The sequence below is a fragment of the Diadema antillarum genome, unplaced genomic scaffold, assembly GCF_040938485.1.
Source record: "Diadema antillarum isolate AM-2024a unplaced genomic scaffold, OU_Dant_1.0 seq00001606_RagTag, whole genome shotgun sequence".
NCBI classification, from domain to species: domain Eukaryota; kingdom Metazoa; phylum Echinodermata; class Echinoidea; order Diadematoida; family Diadematidae; genus Diadema; species Diadema antillarum.
In genome coordinates, this window is record NW_027272319.1 from 140,692 (window position 1) to 152,575 (window position 11,884).

General features: G+C 36.2%; 1 pseudogene; it reads right to left on the reverse strand.

Annotated features, from left to right (window-relative positions):
* Nucleotides 1-3,124: 3,124 nt before the first annotated feature.
* On the reverse strand, nt 3,125-11,398 carry LOC139711061 (xaa-Arg dipeptidase-like; annotated as a pseudogene).
* Nucleotides 11,399-11,884: the final 486 nt, after the last annotated feature.

Below are 11,884 nucleotides of genomic sequence, written 5' to 3' on the forward strand. Positions count from 1 at the left end.
CTCATACTCTACATGACAAAATACTTGAAATTTTTCAAGGTCACCCATAGAGGGCGCTATTTTAATAAAATAATTTATAAAGAAATACATAGGAAATATGCTAAAAACATGATTTTCTGTATAATTTCTTTATCCCCAGTATATATATGTTCTTGTCATAGACCAATATTTTTCATATTTGCCAAAAATAATGTGCAAATCAAAGCTCATTATTTGTTATGGTTGAAATTTCTCAAGGTCACCACAAGGGGGCGCTGTTCATAACAAAATAAAGAAATACATTATGAGACCTGTGATGTATTGTTTGAGTTAGGTACATGCATAGTTATCATTCCCATAATATTGGAATTTTAAGTTTGCAGATTGATAATGTGATAAACAAATGATATTTTATAGAGATATAACTTGGGTGAAAGAATCAAAATGACAAAAATAGAACGGCAGTCTTTGGAAAATACTGTTATTTTCAAGTATGTCTATTATATCTATTTTTTATGTCGTTTTCAGAGAAAAACAAAGGAAGTGATAGGAAAAACATTTCAGGACCATTATTTACTTCACATTTTGCTTCTTCAGCAAATTTCAGCCAAGAAACGTCCATTTCATACTTTATGATATTGTTAATTGGAATTGGAACAGAAAAATACGCAAATTCTGACTGACATGGTTGTCAATTTATGGTTGCCATGGCAACCAGCAATATCAAATATAGCTAAATAATATATCAAAATGTTTGGAATAAGATTTTAGGAAAAGTCACCAAATTTGGTAAAAATTGAATTAAGGGCAAAGGAGTAGCGAATGAAAAACTGGTAGGGGGCACAATGTGCCCCCCCCCCCCTTGGGCTTTAAAGAGTTAAGTGACCTGAACACCCTGAAGTGGAATGAGAAAGATGAGCTGAAGACCGTTTTTTTTTTTTCTTTTGCTTGTCAGCTGAAGAAACCCGGAAGTTGCGCTGAAGGCCTTTGTTATTTTGTTTGTGTGTTTGTTTATTGTTTGTTTGGGGTTTTTTTTCTGTGGTTTTTTGTGGGGTCTTTTTTTTTTTTTGGTTTGTTTGTTAGCTCATGAATCCCACAAGTGCCCCCCTCCACTTTTGAAAACGTGGCGCTGTCGGTGTATACCTTACCTGAAAATTTCACGGAAGTCCTATTTTTGATGGATGATAATGTAGCACTGCAAAATGCGTCTACTTCTACATTCAATTTCCCATCGGAATGTCATCCTTATGAAACGGTTATTTTAATTATAACTTCATGTGAAGGATACAACTTTGTCTCATGTTATCACTGGTTTGTGTATTGTGAGCATAATCAATATGAAGCCTCTTTCTTGTGTGAGGTGTAATGTTTTATGAAATCTGTTCCTTTTTAGTCCACTTGTTTGATTCTACTAAAGCTTCCTTGAAAATGACGTGGAAATTAATTGCACTTCAAGCACACCGTAAAAAATTAAACTCCATGGTAGATAAGTATAAGTCGCCATTACCACAGTAAAAGTTAGATGTGAGACAGATGCATAAAAGCAACCTATTAACATTCTGTGCTTTTGAACTTTGTATTCAATTTGTATTTTGTTGAATGCGGAAATAAATCAAATCAAAACACGATGTATGAATGTATGTATGTATGTATGTATGTATATTTTCACAAACATTTCAGAGAATAATAAGGATTGTAATACAACTTTCTATCAAACATCTTACCAGACTGCCAGAGACTAAAGGAAAAATTATTTTCTGACAACAGTATTCGCCATTACAGTATGTTCATAATGGCATGGTAGGCCCGAATATAGTACACCGCAGTAGCTTTCTCATTTCTTGCCTCTCTGTCTACAATTATTCTAAAGTAATATACATCGGCAACTTTACAGGTTTACTTGTCTGAATCATATTTCGCTTTTAACAAATATGAGTATAATTGGTCAAATTGATAATCGAAATCTTGCACACAACAACAACAACAACGACAAGAAGCAAACAAACAAAAGACTCTTGCCTTGAGTATAGAATTCCTGAGAGCATCATTGCATGTGGCATAATGACCAGTATTTCCGACAGGGTCAGGTAGAAAAGATTTAATAACATTCTGTGTTAAAGCAATTCATCAAGCTGTGCCGCATTTCTTATTCCAACCGCAACCTCTTCTTCACATTCAGCAAACAAGCCGATGACACAATTGATATATAACTGCCTTGATATCAAAATCTGTTACCCGGTACCTAATCTGATTGTTTCTATGTATATTGGTTGGAAAGGCCCAAGGACCATAGACTATAGTGACTTTGATTGTTGTTTTTTCCAACCCGACAACTTAGAGGAACACATCGGGGAAAGCCGGACTAACACCCTTCTTAGGCTTGTTTTGATTGTATGTCTGCTGATTGATCATTCACTAAATTGTCTTTAGATAATAATAATGATAGTAGTAGTCGAGTAGTAGTAGGGTTAGTAGTAGCAGCAGCAGCAGTAGTAGTAGTAGTAGTAGTAATGATAATAACAATAACAATGATAATAACGATTAATTTTTGTGTTACGTCAGTAATCACAAAACATTTGTAATGACTTGTGTTTTATATGCACTACTTTCCTGATTGCAGTTATCAAGGCAATGACTTCATTGTTGCTAATAGGCTGCTGCAGATATTAGGTTGGCAATTCTTTTGAACTGTATTATGAAACAAAACCCCAAACTCTGAAATGAACAGTAGACAGCTAGTGTGAATGGAAACTTGTTATTTTGACAGACGCAGACCAGACTTGTTACCATTTTTATATCACAACGTATTATAATTGCGATGAAACCTGCGAAAGAAACAAGGAAAATAATGAGAACATATATGACATTCTATGACTTCAAGAAATGTCCTTGCTTTAAAATATAGGTAAGATAGCACTGAAAATGATTTATTTTTTTCTTTATCTGATGGCGAACTAACTTTAAAATGTCAAAACTTCATGACATTTTCTGGTTTCGCAATCTAACTCCTATACAACACCATTCAGCAATACCAGTGAGAAAAGTGTGAAATACTTCATAGAACGGGGATCGAAACTATCCTGACAGCTGGGGTCCAGGAAAACTTTGTCTTGTCATTAAACTGTAGTTGAACTGAATATCCTTATCACTTCTTTTCTCCGACGTGATCGTTGAACTCCCTCTTGATTCTCTCCAAGATGGTGTTGCCGTTGGGCTGCATCAACTCCAGAGCTGTGAGGGCCAGGGCCTTTGCCTGCTGGAGAGTAGGTGCCTGCGTGCCTCTGGCGCACCTGAGATATATGTGATTCAAAAGATACTGATGATCAATGACGGTTATGCTCATTTCAGGAATCTTGAAGTTGTCTTGATCTTCCTTTTGTATTGTGCAACTAGCAACATTATCACATTGTTTATAAATACCATCAGTAGCATGCTCGCCACTTTTTCGTTTCTAGGTAAGTCTTTAGTTTCAATGACGTTGCTATATAGAAACCCTTGTGTCATTACCCAGACTGTATAAATATTATATGATACTGTCTCAAGGAAGTGAATGTACACCTCAGCCATGAAAACAACAAGTAGTATATATCAGTGGCAGTAGTAGGGAATATGATATGGATATAAGAGACAGTTGATACAAATACATTGGACACCAATTTCAAGAGAGAGCGATGATTAGCACCTTTTTCTTTCATGCAGCCCGGGGCCTGTTTGCAGGTGTGGCATATTACAATAATTGTAGCAGTTATGGTATCTGTTGAGCAACAAATAATGAGGCATGATTATTTCAGTTATTATTGTGGTAATTGCAATCACCATGACATGCACTCACCAAATTTCAGCATGAAACAGGTCCCAGAAGCACATTCTTTTCTGACTTTTATTTTTCGTTTTTGTTTTTTTGTTTGTTTGTTTGTTTGCTTGTTTGTTTGTTTGTTTGTTTGTTTTTGCTGGGGGAAAATCCCTGATGTTATGACTAAAAACAATAGTTTATTTATACCTGCTGCTTCATTGAAAGCTCTTGAGTGGTTGGCTTCTTTGGTTCCGATGTTGTAGAGGACGTGGATACTGGGCACCACACGAGACACGTCCCCCATGTCTGTGGAGAATGTGACCTCCCCGGGAACACAGCTGATGTCGAGAATTGCAGCCAGTCGCTCGTAGAGGGAGGCCAGGGTGTTGTTGGTTAGGAGGCTGGCGTAGCTCCTCTCACCTTCAAAGTCACACTCGACCTTAATAGATTGATCGTTGTTGAAAAAAATGATGAAAATAACACGGAATACCTGATAAGTAGGCTTTAGGCCAATGTCATGCATGCTTGGCCATATTTTTTTTTTCTCGAAGAAAAGCAGTGATACAAATTCTTGGAAGATATTTAAGATAACTCTGTGGAAAAGCAGTGATACAAATTCTTGTATGATATTCAAGATAACTCTCTGGAACTAGAATCTTTGCATGGCAAAGCTTCGATCCTTTGTAACAGAAAAAAAAATGCATCAAACTCTTGCTCTCAGTACAGCTGAGGACACCACTTTTTATTGCAGAATCAAAGTCTACGTGAAATTCAAGAACAAGTAACTACTTTCTACAGTTTATATCTTCTAGATGATTATAACTAATGATAATTATACTGCATATGGATGGCCTTATGTCATTAAGTGCAGAGGGAAAATTTTGCACTTGTTATACAGGGCCCACATTGCACTATCAAGCCTTTGACTTCAGGCCAAAACTTGTCCTATAAAACGATATTTTCTGGTAGCCTATATCACAATCTTACTTGGCATCCTGTTGATACGGCAGCACCCTTGGCACATTGGCTTAGCTTCTCTCTAAGAATGGGTGAGTCTTCCTTATCAACCGTCCGAAGGTACAGCTTTAGCTCAGACTCCTCAGGAATGATGCTAGCAACATCCCCTGCCTTGATAAAAGTCCCTGATGGAGGAGAAATTGAATATCAAGTGAATCAGATGTATCCTTACAGTGAGTCGGCACAAAAATAAATATGTCCGAAGTTTTGTTTTATTTAGTTTCCCTTTTTCATTTCACTTGACGTTACTCTTCTGTCATTTCACTCAAGAAACATGATTATGAATTTCTAACTTTTTCACATAGATACCCCCTTACAAAACTATTATCAGTACTTCATGACTTAACTCTCTTTTTTGTGTGTAAATAATTGAGAGGAACTAACCATTGTCTTATACAGTGCACTCCTGTTATAACGAACACGGTTATGACGAAGTTGAAATTCGGACCGCAACATTTTTTTTTCTGCTCAATGTCTTTTATTGTTTATTTTGTTCAGTTATAACGAAATTTCGATATAACGAAAGAAAATAGCAGGTCCCGAAAACTTCGTCATATAACGGGAGTCCACTTGACTGACACATACGTTTCAGATTCCAAATACAGTGATATCTAAAATAATTGTTGGTTAAGTTCAGATGGCATAATACCAGCTCAGACCACCATCTTAACAACATCAGTGTCATATAATGTAAAGATTGACATGGTAAATTCATCGCTGTAGGGCCTATAGCTTCCATTTCTGTGATGCTATCATATATACCACGTCTGTGCCAATGCCAGATGACCTAGTGTTTTTGTCAAACCGTCTGTATAAGTCAGCTAGAACCTCTATACCTTACCGATCTACACGGGAGGCATAATTGCTACTAATTTGCCAAAAGTATGAATGGTATATAATAATATACGATGCATTACCAGTGAGAATGTAATAGACGACACTTATTAGTTGTTCCCACTTGATGAAGGAGCATACAAAGATATTTGTACTTTAAATCCGTCAGTGTACAATAATGTACTGGTTTTGAATGACCAAGCAACATGATAAAAGACTAAAAGCATATATACAAACTAGATATACATTGCACAAATGTCAATCAGTTGCAATGAAAACACATCTCGACGGAAGAATTTCATGAATTTGAATAATTATACGCAGTACCCGCTACACGCAAGGATTAGAATCAACACTTGCTGTCGGTGGTCTAGTGGAGATGACGCCTGTCCGGTGATCAGGAGGTTGTAGGTTCGAATCCTGCTCGAGTATGTACGCCCATGATTTTTTATTATGGCTAATACTAAAACACTGATCAATTCAGTGCTTAATTACATCGTGTAGGGCAATTTGGCAATCAGTTGCAATGAAAACATATCTCGATGGAAGAATTTCATGAATTTGAAGAAACTGGATATAGCAGTCAACAGATTCTTTAATTCTTGACCACTCACGAAGATAATAGATCAACTAACAGCTAAGTGGTCCTGAAGAAGACAACCAAAAGTGATGCTAAGAAGAAAGTGGAATCACATGTATCAACAAGAAGGAATGAAATTAAGAGAGAATCAGGACCTGCAAAGAGTACTGAATATGAAATCATTGCGTCAGTCAATCAAATATTTGGTTTACCTATATATCAAAAGTGATAAGGAAGAGAGGAACAAGAGAGCACACCTACAGTTCGAGAGACAGAAGGGTGAGAGGATACTCACCATGCACCCTCCAGTCTGGTTTGAATTGTTGTCTCATGACAGAAACACTGTTGTAGAACATGACAGCAGCATCGAGGGCGTTCAGTCCCATCCAGGGTCCAGATGCTGCGTGGGCTGCCCGTCCGGTGAAGTGAACGTTCATCCTTGAGGGGTTAAGAAACAATAAAGAAATAAGAAATGTTGCATCAGTATACTACAAATATATACAATATACAAAAAGACATAAATTGACTTTAGAAATACGCATAAAACATATATGCAGTATATACTGTAAGTTCAAAAGTTTGACATTAATCTTTACACCAAATTAATGTTTAAAAATTCAGAGACCCGACTTCCTTTCAAAAGAAAGTGTCTGACATGGCTGATTTACAATTTCATCGCGAGCAGCCATGGCTGTTGCATCTTACAAAATGAAATATGATAAGCAAAATATGTTGGAAATTTCGCCGTCCTGAATTTATGAATGATATTTACGTTAATATATATCACCAAATATATATCACCATGCATGACTAGTAAACTTTGAAATGAAACTGATAAAGAATCTTTATACACGAAGTATAGAGCGTTCTCTTTACATTGACAAAAGTGAAGGTGATTTATTTTAAAGTTCTACAGATGCGATTCTGATGTGAGCACCATCCGAGACATGAAATTATTTAGTGGAAATTTGATTTGTGCATGAAGATGAGAAAAAAACACCTTACGGTTCACAGCTTAAACAGATGGGTCTGGGCATGTTCGTCTGAAATGGATGAGCCATCATGGCGATGTCGACCCCTTCAAAGGCTCCGGATTCAATAAGGTCGATTTTGCCACCTCCACTCTCCTCAGCTGGTGTACCAAGAATTGTCACCTGTTCATTGGAGTTTAGAGGACAGTTACCAGAAAAATCAGAATCTAATTCTGCTCACAAGAGTATTTCAGAATTGTTGAGTAAATGACATAGGCTTTATAATGTTCTTAACAACCTCCTCTTTGATTTTGGTGTCATAAAGAATGAAAAAAAAATCAGCTGTCATATCAAGAATCTAAGCATATTCCTCAAAGATTGGATATTTTTGTATAGGATTAAAATAATTTCAAAACAACTGGAATTTAGAAGATTAAGATTTATAGAGAAAGTTGAAGAGACTCCACATTCTAGATTCATTGTGATGATTTAGTCATATCACATAATAAGCGACTGAAATTTTGAATTAAAACAAAAAAATTGCAACTAAGGATATGGTATGACTGTAAATAATTGTAACAGGTGACAGGCGAGAAAAAACCTATAAGCTAATTAGATATATATACACTGTGTTCCTTGATACAATTTGCAAGCATAGATTTGTAAGTTATGAGAGCATTTTTTTTTCCTGATTTGAAATTGGTCGTGGCATCAGGATCAAGGAAAAACACAACCATATATTAGCAGTTGACTTATAATTTTCAATGTCTATTGAAGTAAATCACGTACATGATTCACAAAAGCACGGTATTTATTTTATTCTAAACTCTTTTTTTTACTGGAAAAAATTGTATAACTGTGGTTTTCATAGTGGGATTAGATTGTTTGAAAAGATTGTAACAACGCAAAATTGTACCACAGGTGGAAAAAATTTGAAAATTACCCTTCCGATTGATGCATTTTCTGGCTCCTCCAAGACGGCCTTTACCCCAAGCCCCACGGCAACGCCGCACTCGGCGATGAGGTTGTGTCCACAGGCGTGCCCGACTTCAGGGAGAGCATCGTACTCACAGATCACACAGACATGGATGCCTGCCTTTCCTCCAAAAGTGGCCTTGAAAGCCGTCTTCAGGTGATATTCTCTTGTTACCTGTATATAGCCCAAATCAATGACGATCGAGGTATAATATGATATGACCATTGTTTCTGCTTCCTTTTTGGTGATTTGTGGAGAAAATGATTAATATATATGTATATATATATATATATATATATATATCATATTATATTCTCCAATGTACTTACACCTATATATATATATATATATATATATATATATATATACATGTATATATATATATATGTACATGTGTGTGTGTGTGTGTGTATAAATATGATATGAAAATAGAATATAAATGTATATGATTTGATATATACCATATGTGTGTATACGATAGCTAATTTTGTCATCATTGTGTGGATGTTTTGGTTGATTCTTTAACCCTTTCTGTGCCAATGAATCAAAATGTGCGCAAATTTCACACACAAACCTATGGGCAGGTAGTATGATGTGGCAAGCAGAGAGTTAAGATATTTGATTTTTAGATAATTCAATACATAATCATCGCATAAATGATAAATGTTCACTAGTCTTGAATGTGTTTGAAACAGACGTATGAAAATTTAACTACAATCATCCAGCACTTTGAAAACATTATATCTCGTGATACATTTCTCATATTCCATATCTCATGATAAAGAAATCAGATGTTTTATCATTAATAAACCTGTCTAACAATTTTTTTTTTCTCTGATTAGTCACCAGAAACTTTTTCTTTGGTCATGTTGGTTATGCTATATATATGAAGAGTTTGTTCGCAAAAACCGATAAGTCCATTTTTGAAGATTTTGAAGTACGGTCTCAGTCATAAAGTACAAAATATAACCTTTTAAATGATACATTAGTCACTATACATAAAAATAAAGGTACATTTTTGAAGTTATTGTAGAAAGAAGCAAAAATCTGATTATCATTCTCTTTATTTTTGTTGACCTTTAATCGCAAATATCTCCATTTGGCAAATATGGACATCGGTTTTTGCGAACAAACTCTTCATACATGTATATATATATATTATATATGACAACACATACTTCTCTCTCTCTCTCTCCCTTAAAAAAGACCTGATTTCAAAACGGCTTTCAAGGAGAGCAACAACCATTGTAACCGAAGAGAAGCATTATGTTGCCTACCAGTATGTTCAATAGTCTATCTATTCACAAGTCCAAGTGTCAAAATACACCCATCTACAACATTACAGTTACAATACACAGTGGCGTATCTAGGGGGGGGGGGGGGGGGGGGGGGCAAGGGGGGCATGTGCCCCGGGCGCCACTCCTTGGGGGCGCAAAAAACGGGGAAAAAACGAAGAAGGAAAAAAAAGAAAAAAAAAACGAAGAAGAAGAAGAAGAAAAGAAAAAAGAAAAGAAAAGAAGAAGAAGAAAAGGAAAAAAAAAAAACTCGCCCGGAAAGGGGGGAGGGGAGGGGCAGAAAACCAAATCAAACAAGATAAAAACAAAACATGATGACGCGGACAAAATGACAATGTTTATTGTGTTCACACAAGAATTCCATGTTCCGTAGGCTGAAATACAAAAATTTTTGGCTCGCTCGCTGCGCTCGCTCGCCAAAGTTTATATAAAAAAGAAGGTAAGAACAAAACGTGATGATGACACGGACAAAATGACAATGTCTATTGTGTTCACACATGTCATTTAATATTTAGCAGACAAAATGTTTCACTAAGCAGCGGCTGAAATTTCTTTTGTTCTGAAGCGATCGCCAATTGGATCAAAAGGCGCCAACGGTTTCGAACATACGGGGGGGGGGAGGCAAAAAAAAACCCCAAATCAAACAAGATAAGAACAAAACGTAATGATGACGCGGAAATATACAAATTTCGGCTCACTCGCTCGTACTAATTTAGAGTATTTTTTCAAGTCCTCAGTTTGTTGATATAAATCGTTATCTTTAAGTCGTCACTATATCTTGATTAGAATTGTATGATTTAATAAGCAAAAAAATGACAAGAATTCCATGTTTTGTAAGCTGAAATACAAAAATGTTCGGCTCGCTCGCTGCGCTCGCTCGCCAAAATTTATATATAAGTACATATATATATATATATATATATATACATATATATATAAATACATAAAGAGAGATAAGAACAAAACGTGATGATGACGCAGAAATATACAAATTTCGGCTCACTCGCGCGCACTAATTTAGAGTATTTTTTTAAAGTCCTCAGTTTGTTGATATAAATCGTTATCTTTAAGTCGTCACTATAACTGATTAGAATTGTAAGATTTAATAAGCAAAAAAATGACAAGAATTCCATGTTTTGTAAGCTGAAATACAAAAATGTTCGGCTCGCTCGCTGCGCTCGCTCGCCAAAATCTATATATAAGTACATATATATATATATATATATATATATATATATACATATATATATAAATACATAAAGAGAGATAAGAACAAAACAAGATGATGACGCAGAAATATACAAATTTCGGCTCACTCGCGCGCACTAATTTAGAGTATTTTTTTAAAGTCCTCAGTTTGTTGATATAAATCGTTATCTATAAGGCCGTCACTATATCTTGATTAGAATTGTAAGATTTGATAAGCAAAAAATGACAAGAATTTCATGTTTTGTAAGCTGAAATTTAAAAAAAAAATGTTCGGCTCGCTCGCTACGCTCGCTCACCAAAATTTATCAAAATTCGCTACATTTAAATCACCCTCAAAAGACCCCTTTTAAGTGCTTGAAAAAGCACATCATGTGGACTTTGTTTAAAGTCCCTACCGGGATGGGGTTGGGGTTGAACACTTTTTCAGAAATTAGGGGCGTAATTTTCGCGCTTGCCCCGGGCGCCGTTTTCCCTAGATACGCCACTGACAATACATGATACAAATGTAAAGCACCATATACTTTTAGAGATCTACTGGGTAAATGGATCCCACTGTACCTCAAACCCTTCCTTCTCCAGGAAATCTGTCAGGACTTTGTGGGCATGGGTCTCCTGGTAGGCCAGTTCCGGGTTAGACCAGATCTCTTGGCTCAGCTTATTCAGGGCCTCGGCTGAATCATCGATCTTCCTCTGGACCTTGTTACGGATCCGTTTGATCCCGTCAGAAAACGGGCTGCCGTTCATGTCGATGAACTGTCCCAAAGTTTTCTCTGAGAAAGAGGGGGATTATAACCACATTAAAACACAAGGTGCTTTCCTTCCATCCTGAAATCCCAAAACACTGCCACGCGTTATCTATGAAGCTATCACAATCCAAATTTCAAACTGTAGAAATGTCATATACTGTACACACACGTAAATTATGTTTGCATGATATAAGCAGTTTTGAAAGTACAATGTGCACTGTGACTACTAAAGTACACCTCTATGTTGCACTGAAAGAAACAATTGAAAATGAGTAGGAAAAGGTGGCAGCTCCAAAACACAACAGCAAAAAGGACAGGAAGTACTGGAATCAAATAGAGAGGAAACAGAAGCGTCGTATACAAATTCAGTCTCAACAGGCTATATACTGTCCCTCATCCCAGCCCCTGCAAGCGTGGCAAGTGTTCTTAATGCAGTGCAGACATGTACATACAGGTCCTGATTATGTTTCTTTAACACAGTGCT